At 34.2% G+C, this 17,607-nt stretch overlaps 1 protein-coding gene across 5 annotated transcripts in view; it reads right to left on the bottom strand.

Annotated features, from left to right (window-relative positions):
- LOC111045524 (octopamine receptor Oamb-like) overlaps positions 1-17,607 on the bottom strand; it is a 236,441-nt gene that overhangs the window by 145,213 nt on the left and 73,621 nt on the right. For 2 of the 5 annotated variants that reach the window (XM_039440547.1, XM_039440511.1), the window contains exon 1: positions 10,657-11,198. The exons of the other annotated variants lie outside the window; for them this stretch is intronic. The gene's annotated coding sequence lies outside the window, so the exon portion shown is untranslated. Of the gene's footprint in view, positions 1-10,656; positions 11,199-17,607 lie in introns of those variants that run through there. 5 annotated transcript variants of the gene reach the window in all.

The raw sequence follows: 17,607 nt of genomic DNA on the forward strand, positions 1-17,607 counted from the left end.
TTTTCCCGTTTCCAGCGATTTCTCGCACTGATCCATCCACCAGTAGCCTAGTAGTGATGGTGTCCATACATCTTCCACTGCCTCACCATAAGCTTTGTTTCCATTTCATCAGCGGAATTGATTCCCAAGCATAAATAACAGATGGCCAACAGATCCATGCACGAACCGTGAAATCTCCAAATTGATCGTCTATCGATTCCCATCAGCCATCACAATGCCAACAGTTCAATTGGAATGGACCGTAGTTGGTGCGACCAGAATCATCTATTCTAACCAACTTGAAACTGTGATTCTAAGACAAATCCATTCCTCAACGAGCTTCTCCAACCAACAGTTGCAGAAATTTTGAGCAAATTCTTGCGAAAATTGTCAATACTTGTTCAAGGAAAAAGTTGTGAAAAACTTATAAATCTAATTGTATTTGAACGTTCGATTTTTATCAAACGATTGAAGATTTTTTTGCACATGATCCTTGTACGGAGCCTTGTATGATTGGAGGATTATGCTAACTTCTTGACTCCCTCTTGATATCCTTGGAACTTATCATCATTAAATAATAAGTCAATCTGGAGAATAGAGTTAATTATATTTATAGTGTTAGTGGACTATGAATATAAGATTGCATTCTACTAATACTAGCAAGACTACACTTATCGTACAAAGTACAGCTTTCGAGATATATACTGAATACTCTCAAGTCTTGAAATGAATGTACATGAATAATAGAAGTTTCAAATGATAAGCAAATTCTTTTGAAACTCGTAAGAAACTCGAGACTTTCAACCAGACTTCTATAATTAAACTTTCGAATGAAAAGATTATAGATACCGAAGACTGTGGTTACACTCGAGAAATGCTTCTGCTAGAGTTAGGTCATATCATTGAAGAATGATTCATCTGAATCCAGCATTGGACATCTCATTTCAAAATTTATGTATGAATTCTGTAACGTGTTTCCGATGAAATTCACTCCAGGCAAACTTATTCCCAGATTAATTAGCTAAGATGAGATCTTCCTCTACATAATAGCTACGAATCAGTGACCCACCCTTTGATTGGCTAGATTGCGAGGTTTTGATTAACAAAGTCTATGGAATCAATTACTCTTCTAATCACATTGACTATCGGGAATGATCAATACTCATATAAAACGTTGATTTGAATCACCAAAGTAGAATCACCATCAAAGTAGTCAGCCAGTAGTAGGCTACTTCCAACTTTGATATCAATCAATGGGAAGTTGATTAGCTCGATTTATTATTTAATGCGATAGAGCGGTCCAACCTCAACTTCATTTATTCACGAGGTCTGTGGTGGAATGGCAGAGAATATCTCATGAATATCAAATAATGTTTTTCCAGGAAAATTGATTAAAAAGTCACCATAAACCGTTTGTAATACTGTAAGTAACTCACAAGTTGAAAAATACAGTGATATGATTATGTTTTTAATAAAAAAATTTCATTCCAATAATTAGAATGATCAGTCCATGAATTTAAGAAACATGGTTGCTATTGACACTTTCACATGTATTGAAAAAAAAATTGTTTTTTTTTTCAGTATTTTTAAGCTAGCAACAAAATATTATATTTTATCTACGATCCTGTTATAATGTCAAAATTACAGCATCACAATCAATGCCATAACAGGGGTTTCTCGCAATGGGTTTCCAAAACTATACTATGATGTGAACACTATGCAATGACTTTTACATTATGACACGGTTTTTGATGCTGGTGGTATCAATATTTAAACACGATTTCTGATGCTGTTAGCCGGGTTCAGTTTGTCAAGTTTTCAGTAAGTCAAGTTTTTAGTATGTCAAGTTTTCTATTCGTCAATTTTTAAGCTAATGAAGTTTTCAGTGAATCAAGTTATGAATTCGCTACGCTCGCTCACTTGTGACTTAACTATACATCTAGCCTGTGCTTTAAAAACCCTTATTATAAAACTGTTTATTCTATACTATAATAAACTACTATTTCAGAACTGTTGTTCCCTATTAAAATTGAGAATAGCTCTGATAACCGTGACCAGCTACCTGTTACGATACCTGTCCGATACAAATATTGGCCCACCTACAACGTTCGAATAAATTGCCATTTGGAGTTCATCCTCTCCCGAATTACAGACACTTCCAAGCTGTATGAGACGAATAAAATTTAAGAAAGGTAACAATTTTCAATCCTCTATTTACTATAAAAATGATCACCGTAAAAAAAATGTTCTAGTCACCTAATTTTTTACACATTTTTTGAATGACTATCGACTTTTTCTTTTTCGGAAAGATTGAATTTCTGAATAGTTTTTGCATGCATGCTGATACACAAAACAAAAAACATGATACAGAGAAACTTCTATCACACTATGGATCAATAAAACTGTCTCGCCAGCTGCTAAATTGAATCAATCATCAAAAAGCCCTTGAAGAATGAAGAAATGACATCTAGTTTTTTCAAAGTCTAACCTATTCATTGATGATCGATATGATACATCAGCTCATACTATTCCACCAAGCTTGTGTTGGTGTTACTAAAATGAACTGCTTCATTGAAGTGTAACCTGGAAACAACGAATTCAAAAATTGGAGAATTTAATGATACTCTGTCCATTTGTCAAATTCTATAGACATCGTCTGTTTTTCTCCAGGTGAAGTAAATGGATGCAACATGCAACAATGATGACCATCGAAAAATGTGGGTCACCGCTTGATTTTGAAAGAGGTCTTATCGAGCCGATGAAGTGAACAAGGAGAAATATGACGAAAAGGAAGAAGAAGGAAAACGAATCGATGATTCGTGACTACGGTTGGAGCCACCACATCTAATCGATGACAGCACGTTCACGGTCTACTAAGCTCAATACAGTTTTTCTCGAAACCGAGGCAAACACCACACTGGCACTGCCGGCCGATGGCAGGCAAATTGGCTGCCGGCTGGCGGTCGAATGCTGCAATTAGTCAATATTGCTCATTTGCCGAATTGAAGACTGATGACAAGCAAAGCAGCTCAACCGCTTCTAGTACTTGTTCCAAGGGAATGATGCGCTAAGCTGGAGAATGAGTACTAAACGTTCATAAAACTCAAGGATCACAATTGTTGGAAAATAATGCATGCTTTGACATCAATAAACTTCATCTACAGTCTTACTACGTGAGTCATGTAAATGATAAGGACAAGATGTTTCTCAATGAATTTGATGAAAATAGCAATAACCTTTACCGAGGTTTTGAAAGATGAAAATAACATTTACATTGAGAGAAAAATTGATAAATAAACAGCACTTTGGTATCAAACACTTCTACTGGAGTCAGTAAATTATTGATGATATGTTCCCAATTTCAATAAAGAATGAAAAACTCACAGAAATGTAAGTGGAATTGAAAAAAAATAATTATAGAGACCGAAATACATTCTATAGGTACCCTCTGTGAAGCTTAGGTGCATTAATATTTTCCCGCAAGAATACAGCAGTAATACGTTGCATTGGATCAAGGTATTGGGTTGATGTGGTTTGTCACCTAACGAAGAGAAGGCTGATCTATTCAGAGTAGTGTCAGGCGAAGAGCTACTTTCGCTTAGCTTACTGATATTTTGTTCGTGATGTAGAAAAAGATACAATGACAGGTGTGAAACCTGTTACAAATACATCGATTTTTGCCGTCCCTATAAATTCTACCAGATTAAACGGAACTTCGCAAACACATAAAAACATCATCTGTTTGACAAGTTCTGTTTAATCTCATAAAACAAATGGACGGCAGAAAATCGTACATCCAAAAATCGATGTATGTATAACTACTGTAGATTTACGAATTTGTGATACTGGCAATATGACAGAATATCACAAAATATTACATTATCAAAGGTTTGGATCTGTGTTGATATGGAATATCTTATATTTCATATGTCTTAATAAGACAATATAGAAATATTAAAGCACCCTTTATTTTAAAAAATGGGTGCTTTGAGATTTTAATATCTATATATATAAAAGCGAAATGGCACTCACTCACTGACTGACTGACTGACTCACTCACTCACTCACTCACTCGCATAACTAAAAATCTACCGGACCAAAAACGTTCAAATTTGGTAGGTATGTTCAGTTGACCCTTTAGAGGCGCACTAAGAAATCTTTTGGCAATATTTTAACTCTAAGGGTTGTTTTTAAGGGTTTAAAGTTCGTCTTTTAGCATGTATATTCTTCTTCTCCCAATCTCTTAATTATAATAATTATATATATATTGAAATTTTTTATATTAATTTTTTTAAATTCTTATTATATATATTGAAATTTCCATATCATAATGTTACTATAGAACTATAATCTAGATAGAGTACCTCTTCGAAACAGCTGTTGTTAACTGGCAACTAAATTAATAATTATTTTATCAGGTTGGCATTAAGTTGAGTTGACTTTGTTAGGTTGGCACCAAGTTAAAGATTTAAATGCATTTATCGAGGAAAAATTGATTGGGCACTGCTACTTCAATCCTGGAAATATTATATTACTAGCCGTCAGGCTCGCTTCGCTCGCCATATCCGTTTAGCCAGACGTTTAGTCTGGACCCCCGACTGGATTGTCCTAACATGATAAAAATGCAGGCAAGCGAAGCGAGCCTGCTAATCTCATTCTTGGATTATCCAGTCGGGGGTCCAGGGGGCGGAGCCCCCTGGCTAGACGGATATGGCGAGCGAAGCGAGCCTGACGGCTAGTTGTTTAATAAATTAGAAAATCTGGTGTGGCGCACTCACACAACTTTCCTTGCCGTTATGAGAATTGATCATCTGACACTAGTGTTCCCGCGTATCTCAAGTCTACTAATATAAACAAAGATCTGAGTCAGCTGGTGACAGGACAATAACGCTGGAGACATACGAGGTCTGCTATCTCTTCACAGTGAATCATTTAATAGAATCAACAGTTGCCAACAGTTTGCAATTGGATAATCACATTTTCTCGAATTTCGAGCTTATTTGAAATTTCATGTGAAAATGTTACTTGACATTAATTGTAAAAATTTTCATGCTCAATCTTTTCCACATGATTTTTTTTGTTTAAATTGTATCTGAAGCTTGATAATTGGGAATCTAAAATCAAACTTTGCATAGATGGGGCGGTGCTCCTGAAATTTTTACAGATATGGGACTTGTGGTAGTCGATAGAGCTTATCAATGACTTTTTTAGGTATGAATTTGATCAGAATTGTTGGAGCCGTTTTCGAGAAAATCGCGAAAAACCCTGTTTTTGACAACATTTTCGCCATTTCAGCCGCTATCTTGAATTGCATTTGATCGAAATTGTTCGTGTCGGATCCTTATAGTGTAAGGACCTTAAGTTCCAAATTTCAAGTCATTCCGTTAATTGGGAGATGAGATATCGTGTACACAGACGCACATACACTCATACACACACACACACACCACACACACACACACACACAACACACACACACAACACACACACACACACACACACACACACACACACACACACACCACACACACACACACAACACACACACACACACACACACACACACACACACACACACACACACACACACACACATACAGACCAATACCCAAAAACCACTTTTTTGGACTCAGGGGACCTTGAAACGTATAGAAATTTAGAAATTGGGGTACCTTAATTTTTTCGGAAAGCAATACTTTCCTTACCTATGGTAATAGGGCAAGGAAAGTAAAAAGTAGCTATGTGAATGAAGTGTTTCCATGTTTATGTCTTATATGCTAGTCATGGGCTAGCATATAATTCTTCGCTATGCTATCATCTACGCTATCCATTATCTGTGAAATATGCACCTCTCCCATTCTTCTAAAGTTAGAAACAATGCATTCCATTGATGTTTGAGAAATTTTTTCCATGGATTGATCCTCTATAAAAACTCAACAATTCGATTGGGAGAGTGGATATAACTCTTTGTAATTAGGAACAATAGATAGATATTACATACATGACCATCATACATAATTCGATTCGTCGAAGAATAGAATTAGATATTCATTTCAGACTAGAAGAAAAATATAATTTCAGTTTTGTAACGGATTTTGCAAATTTCTGCTGTCCATGAATTTATTTGTCCCATACGACCAAGAGTTACTGTTATAAATGGTAAATATCGGGGCACCGAGCTTTGCTGGTTATTTATTTATTGATAAACAGAACTCAATTCTTAAAAATTATTGGTCGAGGACTAACAGGCACAGCCCAGAACTGTTTCTTCTCCGAATTTTGATTTAAACACTATAAATATTCTAGAAAGTAGGTTTTGTTCCATACACTTGAATTCAGGTCAAATTTTCAGACCAAATATTTGGAAACATAAAAGTTCTAATTTAGATTGTTTTCATACCAAATTGAATAACAAAAATAAGACTCACTAATCACTTACTTTAACTGTAAAATAATGATTAACTTTGAATATTATGATTTATATATACCATCTCATGTCAACATAACAGATTATTTTTTTATTGTTATCGACAGACGACGAAATCATCATCTGTGTTTCCAAGGATGAATTATCCTTTTCATGTCCTTCAGCGAGTTTTCCCAGGGATGAGACCTAGTGCAATCGAATTTTCATATCATAGACCTACTATGTTCGTGAAAATCGTTAGAGCCGTTTTCGAGATCCGTTGAACATAAATAACCAGATATCTTATACTATTAAACGAGCAGCTTCTGTTTATATGTTTAGATTTTTGGATAATTAGATGTTCAAATGTTTAGATGTTTATATGGCTCTAATGATTCTCACGAATTCAGAACATAGTAGGTTTACAATATAAAGATTCGATTGCACTAGGTCTCATCCCTGGGAAAACTCGTTAAAGGACATTAAAAGGATAATTATTATCCATCCTTGGAAAAACAGATGATAATAATTATTTCGTCGTCTGTTGGTGATGGAAGTGAGTGAGCAAGTTCATGTGTGTGGGACTGTTCAAAATTATGACTCAGCTGTTGAACTTTTGTAATCATTCAATCAGGTACTTAGTGTCGGTTGCAAAAAAGCCGGGTTATTCTCATTCCTGATTAGATCCAGTAGATCAATCTTTGAGAAATGGTCTTCTCTGATTTGGTTCACGTGAAGTAGATCAGGATTGAAATTTAACCGGCTTTTGTGCAACTGGACCTTTGTGAGGGAAATCTTTGCATTCCTCTGGGAATTGATCTCAATTTACTGGGATTAGATAGAACATTTCTGTATGAATGTTATTATAATTTCTTCTTTCGTTATACATTTTTCATGCTTTTGTACTCAAGAGCGAAGCTCGGTCCCCGATATCAAATAGATATAAATAACCAGATAGATAACCAGATATAAAAATACAGAAATTGCTCCCTTAATATAAAAGGAGATATTACAACCGTTCAATCAGTTGATTTAATCTACACAGGCCTAGCCTACACAAATTTTCCACCAGCGAAAATCATATATGTGGATATTCGATATTGAATCTGAAGCTTGCATGTGATATGGTAGCACCATATCTCATTCAAATGAGGATTGATAGATAAGATTAATTGTTTAATTTAATGAGATACACTCATTAACATTCTCTGATATCGTTAGAAATCAAGATTTTCTTTGTTCCCCTCTCATATAAAATTGAATCTATCATAAGATTTATATAATTTGGAAACATTGATATGGATATTATGATTTCCATTAATTAATATTATCTTTATATGTGTGAAGCAAAGGTATATTGTTGTTAAAGGTGTTTGTTGATTATCACATCTGAAGAGAGAAGCATCAGCAAGTTCAGTTGTCAACAAATTTCGTTACATTCATAATGTGATCGGGAAAAAATGAAGGTTCACCGGAAAACCCTTTTCAGTTGAAGAATTTAGGCTAATATGATAGTAATGTTATGATACAAGAAACAATAATGTATTTCTACTGAGATTTTGAGAAACACGATAAATCTTATCAGTTTTCGAAGAGTGCAGATATCTATAATTTCCAATATTCAGGAGAGACAATAGATATACCATTCCTAGTATGAGGTAAGGTTGCCATAAATGTTGAGTGCTATCTTGAGTGCTAGACGGTGCAATGGAAGGAGCTGTTTCCGTGATGCCTACTATCAATTTAATAATGTTTTCAGATCACGCAATTCATTTCATTCAACTAACGTACATGTAATTATGTCGTTAATATCTTCCTCTTCTACACCAAGCGTGTTATTCATAAGATGAATCTTTGTTGCAGTACGATTATTCGCTCAAAATTTCAAGGAGCAAAGAAGAAGCGATAGCAGTCAAGTGATCATCCATAATTCATTGATTTTATCTAGATTTTAAGCCACTTTCGCAGGTATAATCGCTTGCGATTATTCTAAGATCCAACAAAAGGATGAAGAATGAATCTAAATTGAAAATTTCCCAAATAGAAGATTTTTATTCTCGATTGAAGAAAGATATCCAAACTTCCATGATTGTCTCAAGCTTACAGATGAATGAAAATACCAAGGATAAATTGAAAATGTATATGTGAGTAAATTTTGAGATTGTATGGAGTTTGAATAGGGTTGATTGGTTATATCATGAGTCCAGACTTTTCCACTCAATGTGTAGCTTGAAAAGGTGAACGGAATACTAAAAAATTGTTCCTTATTTCGAAAAAAAGGAAAATTGCTCTTTTCAATTAAAATTCTCTCTTAGTTTTTCCAAAATGTTTGATTCATTATTTTTAGAGAGAAGTAATAATTATCCATCTTCAAAATAATACTCGTTATCCAATTCTCCACCAAATAATAGAAGGCATCATTTCCTTATAATATATATTTTTCAAGTTTTCTCAGATCGGTAGTTACATGTTGATTGTAGCGTATTGATTTTAGCATGTTGATTCATTCAAGTACTCTCAATAAGTCGCTTTCGAGCGATTATTGTCAAGAATTGATCTGTTAAAAAGCAATAGCTTATTTAATATTTTTGCTGAAAATTTGAATCATTCCCATGAGATCAACCATATCTTGAACTAGAATCGCATCTTATATACCAATCAAGCCATAAATTTTCTATGGTATGTGTTTTTCCCAAAAGTATGCTTTGATTTTCTCAATCTTAAGTTATAATCATCAATTATCCCATTAAAAAGCAGAGGATCTAAGATCATAGGGCGTCATAGTTGGCAGGAACAGAAATACTGATTCAATTTTTGTGTGATAATTCCAGGTCCAGCTCCAGCTAAATAACTAGTATTTGACTTTCTTCTGGAATTGGGGGATTTCCAGATCATTTATGAGCCTCAACAATCACATAAAATTTTAAAGCTTGTTTAAAAGTTGCTCTAAGCGAATGTCAAAAAGCTGACATTTCAGTTTACTGCTATGAGAGACATTTTCAGAATTTCATGCAATAATTCAGTATTATTAAATAATACCAGATTTATTTATGATAAAAATAATTAATTTACGAATCTTCATAGATTATTGTTGAAAGATTTCGGTTTTGGCATTATGAGATGAATTCAAAAAAATCTTCTCTTTCTTCTTCTTTTGGCATTACAGCTTACCGTAAGCTTTGGCCTCTTCAGCTATTCGCCTCCATACCAAACGGTCACCTGCCTTCTGCTTCCAACCTCTGACCCTCATCAATCTAATATCTGCCTCCACTTCATCCAGCCAACGATTCCTTGTTCTGCCTTTTCCCTTGGTGACCGTTTGGTATGGAGGCGAATAACTGAAGAGGCCAAAGCTCACGGTAAGCTGTAATGTCAAAAGAAGAAGAAGAAGGAGAAGATTTTTTTGAATTCATCTCATAATGCCAATCTATCCTTATACATATTTTTGGGCATTCTCTGTTCAGCCATTCTTTCTAGGTGCCCTATCCATAGTCTCTGGTATTTTATATGTCGTACAATTCGAAAAAATTCAGAATAAATAAAAATAAGACACTTATTGCTTTCCTCCTATAACGAATGACTCAACAACTGATAACGTTAATCTATTCCATTATTTTTTGTATCAGTAAGGACATCTATATTACAGAAAATCCAAATAAATACTAGTTCATTCAAATTAAATCATTACCATCAAATTTTTAAATCCAAATTGTAGTATCAAGGTACTGAATATACTCCATTCAGTGTTAAGTGTCGAATTGTTATTGAGGTTGAGGTTGTTTTCTTTAATCGTGCTCCTACGCTGATAAACGTGAGTCAAGTTGACGAAAACGTCTTACAGATTATTGTATGATTCAGTTATTGTTCATAATAGATATAGGTATGTAGTTCAGAAAAATATCCACTTTTTTATGAGCTTTGTGCTGAAGTTTCTAGGTTTTAGACTCCTTGAAGCCAATTACAAATAATTTTCCAAACTCTCGAGTCACATTTGAAATTTGAGTTACAAGCGATATCAAATTTTGATATCAAAGCAACAAGCAACAAGTAACAATATGGCTATTGTTTGATAGCTAACAATATCATTCCATGATATTTCAGGTTCACTGCTCTCAAGAAAAACAACAATTTGTAACAAGAATTCAACAGCATTCACGTTGCATCATCATTGAACAAAAAACTTTCCCGCTAGATTAACAAAAATGATCCAGTAATAAAGCTTTTACCACAGTCACTACTTTTACTACTTAATACGTCTAGCTTCTACTTACTTGAGGTTCTCTGCTACAAAAAGTTTCCGCTAGTAACTCAGTTTGTATAATTTTTTTAAGAGTTTTATGAATTTAAGAAACTATAATGTAGTTCACACGTTCATCTCACTCCACGGAACTAATAAAATTTCTTGAGTCAAAGATTCCCAATCCTGGGTTTCTTGACAATAATTGATGCTTTTTCCTCATTTTCTCTGCAGAACTTTTCTAAGCATACATCTTAAAGTCACAAAATCAATGTAGAATCTGATATGAGTTAATAATTTAATATTATTGAGATAGCAAACTCATTTTCAGGGGATTCAGGATCACAGTGGAGAATACTTTTTCCAGGTGGATAATAATGTTTTGGGGAGTGGAGACTGGTTTGTTGGTTGAGGGTGTAGCGTTATTATGGGTTTGCAATATGGTTGGTTTGAATTTTGCGTATGACGTCAACTGCACGAGTTACGCGAACTGTGGCGGCAGGCTGGCGTCGATCGGTGAGGTCGCGCCGTGTCGCACGGGCAAAGAGCGACGCTCGACTGGTGGCGTTGGCTGCCGTCGCGTGGAATTGCCGCGATTCCCGGGCTGAGGCGGGGGCCCAGGGTTGCGGCGGGGGTCCACGGTTGGGGCAAGCGTAGGGGCAAGCGGGGGAGCACACCAGAGCTGAGGCTGCTTCACTCGCTGCAGACAGCACAGAGCCGAGCCCCGGCACGCAAGCGTCACGCTGCCAAACTGTTCACTTCTAGACAATGTCATGACAAAAATCAATGACTACAATGCTAAGTACAGTCACTCTTTGAACTAAAGTGCACCTTAATAAAAGGTTCTTCAATAAAGCTAATATTTCATAAGATCAATATTCCAATGTAGAGCTTTCACTTTGTTTTATTATGAATATTAGGTACCTGTTGTAGATGTAAAAGCTATCCAGGTTTTTTATGCACATTTTTTAATATGCTCTCCATACAATCAATGGTTGAGTGAGATGCATAATTGAATGATACCAGGAAATATTTCTGGAATTTGTAGGAATCAAAATATTGGTTAATCTAAGCTTGACAATTCACTAGAGCTGGTACAACTTTTCAAAAACTATTTGAAGTTTTATGCATATAGAAGAACAGTAGATTGGCTGTTATAGAAGTTAGGCAGTTGTTCTAGTGAGGTAGTTTTTAATATAATAACTTGATTGAAATTGGTAGTTGGATACTACAATCCTCTACCATGATAATGTATCAGAAGCCTGTTTGAAGATAATGGAGAAATTTTTCGATATTGTGAGAAATAGGCTCTTGATAAAGCCTGGAAAGTACACTCTGAATCTGCTTCAGCTGAAACGAATTATTTAAAAAATAATCTGATTATGAATTTAGAATCCGCATTTAAATGTTGAAAAATGAAGTGCAGACACAAAGGTTCAATACAATCTTATAATCTAAATAATTTTCCTCGTATTTAGATTTTTATATACTTTGTTGGTTTCAACTGAATGAATACTTCATAGCATGAACGAGATTAATGGGTTTTATCATGAAAACAACTCTTCCATGTTATTTTTATTCACTCCTTATCATAGAATGAATTTATGAATTGATATGTAAGCAATATACTCTCAAACACACTCACACTGTTTCGTGAAGGATGTTGAATTTCTCCAACTACAATTTCTCTGTGAACGCAGAAGATTTGAATACTGTATGATCATGCAGTGAGTCGTCAAAACATCTTGTCTTCAGTTGAGTGTACAACAATGTTTCACGGCGCAACGTATGCAACGCTCTCATCATTCAATTGGAGATTCTTGTTTCTCATAACCTCCACCTTCCTCACCGGTAAAAATATAATCTTACCAGTTCTCTAACGAATAATAACTCTGGAAAGCTTGCTTCCAGTCCTACTAAACTGTCTTACTACGTAGATAAGATTGGTAAATTATAGTATCCCAAGGATCCAAGAATTTCCCGGGTATTCACTCTTGGATGATCACCCTTTTTGTTTGGATTTCAAGTCAACCTGTGACTTGTAGTACAATATAAATATTGATGGAGGATTTCATTATGAAACTTTATGTGTATTGGGCACTTGTAGGGGAGTTAGATGCAATCTCAAATCACCATTAATCTATAAAACGCATCAATCAATAAATAATCATGAATTGAGACTACCATCTGTCCATATGATAGATAAATTGACTCTTGGGAACCATGTTATCAAATATTTGTGTTTTTATTTCTGAAAAAATAACGTGGACTCGATCAGGTCTATGGTATGTTGATCGGATGATGTAAATCAATCAAAAATATTATTCATTGAAATGCTATTCAAAAATAATTATAATTGGACGAAATTTTTAGAAATTAATAATAATTATATTTTATCGGGTGATTTATATCCAATTTATTTTGGTATTGCATTCGAAGTTTCGTGTCGTTAGCGTTAAATAATTCTCAATTTTTTAATAATTGAGGAAGGATACAATGAAGTAAGGATAGGAGGATACAATAATCCATAAAGGATTACTCATTTCGTACTGTACATGCTTTCAATGATTCCATTCGGAAATCTATCATTTGTAAGTTATCTACGTAGATTTTGATAATATTTCAACAAACTATCGGTTTCTCCCCTTGATTATATCGCATATCATGTATAGTATGTAACTAGCATGATGTTTTTTCAAATCATTTTAAGTTGATTTTTTCATACGGCAATTTAAAACACAAAATGAGACATAGAGTAGGAAAGACTCAGCACCTCTATTCGAATGTCCCTACTTCACAATTTCCGGAAGCTAAAAAGCGTTGACATTGCAAAGTGAGTGCAAGCTGATTTTGTGCTGTCGTTAGATACCACAGAGCAGAGCAGCTCTTCATCATTGTGACTTGCTCTCTTTAAGTAAGGCTTTCCCAATATCAGGTCGGAACAGATCCCTAGGTAAGAAGACCCTTGGTTACTGGGACCTCAAACAGCTACTATGCTCCATCATAAAACTCAAAATATTCCATAGCAATGTGAATATAATGTATATTTCATGTTTATATTATGTCATACGAATTACCAATAGGGAATCTTTAGGGAAGGAGAATATTACTTTTCAAAATAATATTCTGGAACCTGGTTTCTAGGTCAATATTATAGAATCGAATCGGATTGAATCGAATAATTAAATTGGGTCTAAGTATGTCAGCGCACAAACTTAGGTCTCTCTGACCTTGCCAGATTGGGAAAATGTGAACGTATTATAAACTGTTTAGTGGAATATTTTTCTCCATTAATAAATGAGTAGAAAAAATTAGCGATACAATTATTGCAGTATCAATTGGAACAGAGTTAACATACTAAAGTTATGAATCATAAATTGAGACTACCATCTGTCCATATGATAGATAAATTGACTCTTGGGAACCATGTTATCAAATATTTGTGTTTTTATTTCTGAAAAAATAACGTGGACTCGATCAGGTCTATGGTATGTTGATCGGATGATGTAAATCAATCAAAAATATTATTCATTGAAATGCTATTCAAAAATAATTATAATTGGACGAAATTTTCAAAAATTAATAATAATTATATTTTATCGGGTGATTTATATCCAATTTATTTTGGTATTGCATTCGAAGTTTCGTGTCGTTAGCGTTAAATAATTCTCAATTTTTTAATAATTGAGGAAAGATACAAGGAAGTAAGGATAGGAGGATACAATAATCCATAAAGGATTACTCTTTTCGTACTGTACATGCTTTCAATAATTCCATTCGGAAATCTATCATTTGTAAGTTATCTACGTAGATTTTGACAACATTCCAACAAACTATCGGTTTCTCCCCTTGATTATATCGCATATCATGTATAGTATGTAACTAGCATGATGTTTTTTTCAAATCATTTTAAGTTGATTTTTTCATACGGCAATTTAAAACACAAAATGAGACATAGAGCAGGAAAGACTCAGCACCTCTATTCGAATGTCCCTACTTCACAATTTCCGGAAGCTAAAAAGCGTTGACATTGCAAAGTGAGTGCAAGCTGATTTTGTGCTGTCGTTAGATACCACAGAGCAGAGCAGCTCTTCATCATTGTGACTTGCTCTCTTTAAGTAAGGCTTTCCCAATATCAGGTCGGAACAGATCCCTAGGTAAGAAGACCCTTGGTTACTGGGACCTCAAACAGCTACTATGCTCCATCATAAAACTCAAAATATTCCATAACAATGTGAATATAACGTATATTTCATGTTTATATTATGTCATACGAATTACCAATAGGGAATCTTTAGGGAAGGAGAATATTACTTTTCAAAATAATATTCTGGAACCTGGTTTCTAGGTCAATATTATAGAATCGAATCGGATTGAATCGAATAATTAAATTGGGTCTAAGTATGTCAGCGCACAAACTTGGGTCTCTCTGACCTTGCCAGATTGGGAAAATGTGAACGTATTATAAACTGTTTAGTGGAATATTTTTCTCCATTAATAAATGAGTAGAAAAAATTAGCGATACAATTATTGCAGTATCAATTGGAACAGAGTTAACATACTAAAGTTATGAATCATAAATTAGTCTCTTGTCCCATACTCCATTATGAAAAATATTCTCATTATAGAATACAGATAATAAATAATTCCTAACGGATTGAGGAAGGAAGAAGAATTTGTTATCAATGCGTGAGTTTATCGATCGGGTAGAATTCTCTAATAAGCATAAGATTCACAATATTTCATAACCTACAGTAATTACGTGAACGGGGATAAGTGTATTCGAGTATATACTAGGTGCTAGTTGGATTGTAAAATTTGTTCGCAATGTAAACTAACAAAGTGAATTACAAATTTGATATTGCACAGAAGATGGAAATAATCCAGTGATCCAAGCAAATGCAGTCTAACATTGGAACTGTAGCTGAATATACAAGGGTGATAAGGGAATTCACAGTACCTTTCTCAGCTACCCTACCAAATAACAAAGACGTGTGATTCTGTTCACCTAGCTTGCCATTCTATTGTTGAGCAATAAGCAGTTCCTATTATAATATATATATACATTCTGATCTCAGAATATAACTGGAGCAAGCTGATATTGCTAGAATAACAGGTTCACATTTCCGAGGGGTTTGAGAATACATAAGTCATTGAACATTATCAAGGAAAGTATAGATTTTACCCGTTTAATTCTACACTATTGTAACTGGTGTCACAGTAATTTTGTAACTTTTCCACAACAGTAATAACAGCAGTTCCAAACCGATACTTACACGATTCTTCAACTTCGGAATGAATGATTTCCATTCAGTGTATTTTTCAAATTAGCTCTCAACATGCGACTTTGCCTTAATATTTATGAACTGAACGTGGCCAAAGTGTTATCAAAAGACTAGTGGACTTTTCTTCCAATCTTCTATCCACAATTTATGACTACTCACGCCAATGAAGACCTAAGAATACGGTTAGCTTTATCAGGAATGACGTAATCAATGTTTATATATCAGCCTGAACCAACGCCCCTGTCATTGATTAAAAGTTTAGTATTATCTCAATAACATGCTACAATGAGAATGTTATTTTGCGAAACCATGAAATGCTATAATATGACAATGGTACATAGGATATTAATGACTCATAAAGAAATTGATTAATTCACCATGACACCATTAATAATTTAACTATCTCAACCAGAAATGACAAGAGAGACAACGATATAGAGAGAAGATATCAACTATAGCGTCACCTCTTACAGTTAAATCCACCAAATAATAAAACAAAATGAAGTTACATCATGAAAACCGAAAATAGAATCACTAAATTTAGAAAATTATCTTCGATATAGCTAATTCGATAGATCCTACTCTGTCTGCTTTACATTGAAAACATCTTAGATTGAATCATGAGAAGCTTTAAGGACTCTAATTTCAGAAAGAAGAATTGAAAGTTATCATAGATATTTCTCAGAAGTTGATCATAAATAACAATACATCTTTCAAAAGAAAGATCAACATAAAATTCATAAAATTCTTAGAACATCTAGAACACTCTTGGAAACTTTTAGAACAGTATAAAAACATTATCAAATATTAATAATCCCCAATAATATCTATTCTGTATCTTCATATCATGAAAGCTGCAAAGACAAATATTTCTCAAGTATCACATCACGGAATTCTACATAGGAAAACTATTCAAAACATGTGATATCAAAACAAATTTAGAAAAGCTAGGGTCCTTGAAACTTCTATCCGATCCTTCACAACTTTAAGACCAAAATTATTTTAAAACATTAATTTATCAATAAGGGACCTTTAAACATTTCATATACTAATTCAACTTCTAGTAGTTTAGTAGATTATAAAATATAAATTCAAAGAAAACTGAAATTCCAAGCTGGATCCTTACAGAGAAAATATGGCCTCACATTTCAATGTAAAGATACAACCGAAGATCTACTATTCAAATGAAATAAAAATTTGTAATCTAATAATTCCCAAATCAAAGTTACGATTAAACAAAAGAGTCTAATTCAGCACGTTTTAATGGTTCACGTTTTTTACCCCTCCCTTTTTGAAAGTCTATAGTCACTAAAACCCATTCTGTCACATCCGGAGTTCCTGGGACGTTCGTTTAATTTGGAAAAAAATTGTTACCTCAAAGCTGTTTCTTCAATTTGAATCTACGCTCGGTGATCGAGCTCTACACATCCAGATGGACAGGAAACAGCATACCCCAAGATTCTAGGACTGCCATCGATTCAGAGGCATCTCAGCGGCTTAAAGACACACGTTCACGAGACATTCATGAACCCGTAAATTGATGGACTCGTACATTGATGGACCCATACTTTGATGGACCCGTACTTTGACCGCTGTTAGAATAAAAAAATAAACTAGGATAATACAAATTAACTTAACTTCAGTTATATAATAAAATCAACATTATTTAGGTGCTTCCTATATAAGAAAGTCAAATACAA

Source organism: Nilaparvata lugens, chromosome 1 (assembly GCF_014356525.2).
Source record: "Nilaparvata lugens isolate BPH chromosome 1, ASM1435652v1, whole genome shotgun sequence".
Taxonomy (NCBI): Eukaryota; Metazoa; Arthropoda; class Insecta; order Hemiptera; family Delphacidae; genus Nilaparvata; species Nilaparvata lugens.